Source organism: Triticum urartu, chromosome 6A, assembly GCF_056163025.1.
Source record: "Triticum urartu cultivar PI428250 chromosome 6A, HENAU_Tu73, whole genome shotgun sequence".
Taxonomy (NCBI): domain Eukaryota; kingdom Viridiplantae; phylum Streptophyta; class Magnoliopsida; order Poales; family Poaceae; genus Triticum; species Triticum urartu.
Window position 1 is genome coordinate 429,049,863 of NC_141878.1, and position 2,258 is coordinate 429,052,120.

A 2,258-nucleotide genomic window follows, 5' to 3' on the forward strand; every position below is an offset into this window, starting at 1 on the left:
TTCCTTCGCTACTGCTGCTAACTGAAGCCGATCGATGCTGTCTCTGGATGAACAGTGAGCGTTGCGGGGGGGGGGGGGGGGGGTCGATGGACAGTTCCCGGTGGGGGTGGATGAACAGGACACCATGGTGTTGCCTCTGGATGAACAGGACCCCGATCGATCGAGCCGGTTGGGGCTGGATGAACAGGACCCCGTGGAGGGCTGGATGAACAGGACCACCCCGTGGAGGGCAGGATGAACAGTAGACGGTGGAGGGTAGGATGAACAGTAGCCCGTGGAGGGGTGGTTGAACAGGAGCCCATGGAGAGGGCTGGTTGAACAGTAGCCGGTGGAGTAGCGCGCGGTGGAGGCTGGATGAACAGGAGCCCGTGGATGAACAGTCGCAGGTGGAGGCTGGAGGAGGTCTACGGTGGATGAATAGTAGCTCGTGGAGGCTGGAGGGGGTTAACGGTGGAGATGAATAGTATCCCGTGGAGTCCCGTTTTGCGGTATGCCACACCCCTCCTGATGAAGAGGACCCCCATTTTGACCGTAGGAGGTCTGTTTCGTCCGTTTTGTGGTACGCCACACCCCTCCTGATGAACAGGACCCCCGTTTCGACCGTAAGAGGTCCGTTTCCTCAGTTTTGCGGTACGCCAGACCCCTCCCGATCAACAGGATCCCGTTTCGAACGTGGCCGGTCAAACACAAGGCCGTTTCCTTCGTTCTGCGGTACGCCAGGCCTCGTTTCCATCGCCTGTTCCGTCCAAGCCCTCCCGATGAACACGACGCGTTCCGTTGCCTCCCCATGAACACGACGCATTCCGTTGCCTCCCCATGAACACGACGCATTCCGTTCCCTCCCCATGAACACGACGATGACGTTGTTTCTCCGTTCCGACCCAGTCATGTACACGAGCCCTGGCCGTACGTATGCGCGAGTAGGCGTTCGAGACCCCGCCCGTATGTACACATACATGGCCGTATTTTCTTTCTTGCACACTGGCCGTTGTACGTACGTGTACATGCTACGTGCGCGCCTCTACTACGACACGTGCACGCCTCTACATCGACCAGTATATATGTACGTACACGTTCGCAACCAGAATGACAATGCTACATATGCTTCGACCAGGTGGGTCCCGACTGTCAGGCACTTCCTTGCGTGCGAAGATGTAGCTGGTGGGTCCCAGCAGTCAGGGGCAAATGTTTTTTCGCGAAATACGGTGGCCCGTCCGATGGGTCCCCGCTGTCAGGTGGAGGAATAATTATTTTGCGCGTAATAAGGAGGCACTTCCTTGCTGCGGCCGTGGCCCCAGCTGTCAACGTCTCCACGCACAGTACTCTTCCGATGGAAGTCGGTCGTTGACCACATTGACCATGTCGCGCCGAGAGCACCACGGCGGTGGACGACGGAGAGGCCTAGGAAGGGGACGATGCGGAGCCGGGGAAGACGCGACAGTGGAAGCCCGCGCGGAGAGGAGTACGAGGGTTCACTGGTTCGGCTGCGGTGTGAGGCTGTCGTGGCCGCAGGGCCTGGCCAGTGGTGGGAATAGTAGGGGGCGGTGAGGCCTCCGCGGCAGCACAGCCGGCCACGGGAGGCGGGAGCATGCGGCACGACCGGCGCTGCTTTGGGCGGCTGGAGCAAGAAGACCAAAGGTTGAAGAAGCACTACGGCCGTTGGATGGACATCGTACGGTCACTGGAGCTAGAATCGTTCATATTGACTAAGTTGACAAAGCCCTTCATCCCCGTCAACTTAGTAGGTCCACAAGTCAGCCTCCCACTAAGGTGGGTCCCAGCTAGCCGGGGGAGTATTCATTTTTTGTGCGTAATAAGGAGGCACTTCCGGTGGGTCCGAGCTGACAGCGGGGGGGGGGGGGGGACTTTTTGTCGCGAAATACGATGGCCCGTTCGGTGGGTCCCAGAAGTCAGGGGGAAATGATTTTTTCGCAAAATACTGGTGGCCCGTCCGGTGGGTCCCCGCTGTCAGGTGGAGGAATAATTATTTTACGCGTAATAAGGAGGCACTTCCTTGCTGCGTCCGTGGACCCAGCTGTCAGCGTCTCCACGGACAGTACTCTTCCGATGGAAGTCGGTCGTTGACCACATTGACCACACCGCGCCGAGAGCACCACGGCGGTGGACGACGGTGAGGCCTAGGAAGGGGACGACGCGGAGCCGGGGAAGACGCATCAGCGGAAGCCCGCGCGAAGAGGAGTACGAGGGTTCACTGGTTCGGCTGCGGTGTGAGGCTGCCGTCGCCCCAGGGCCTGGCC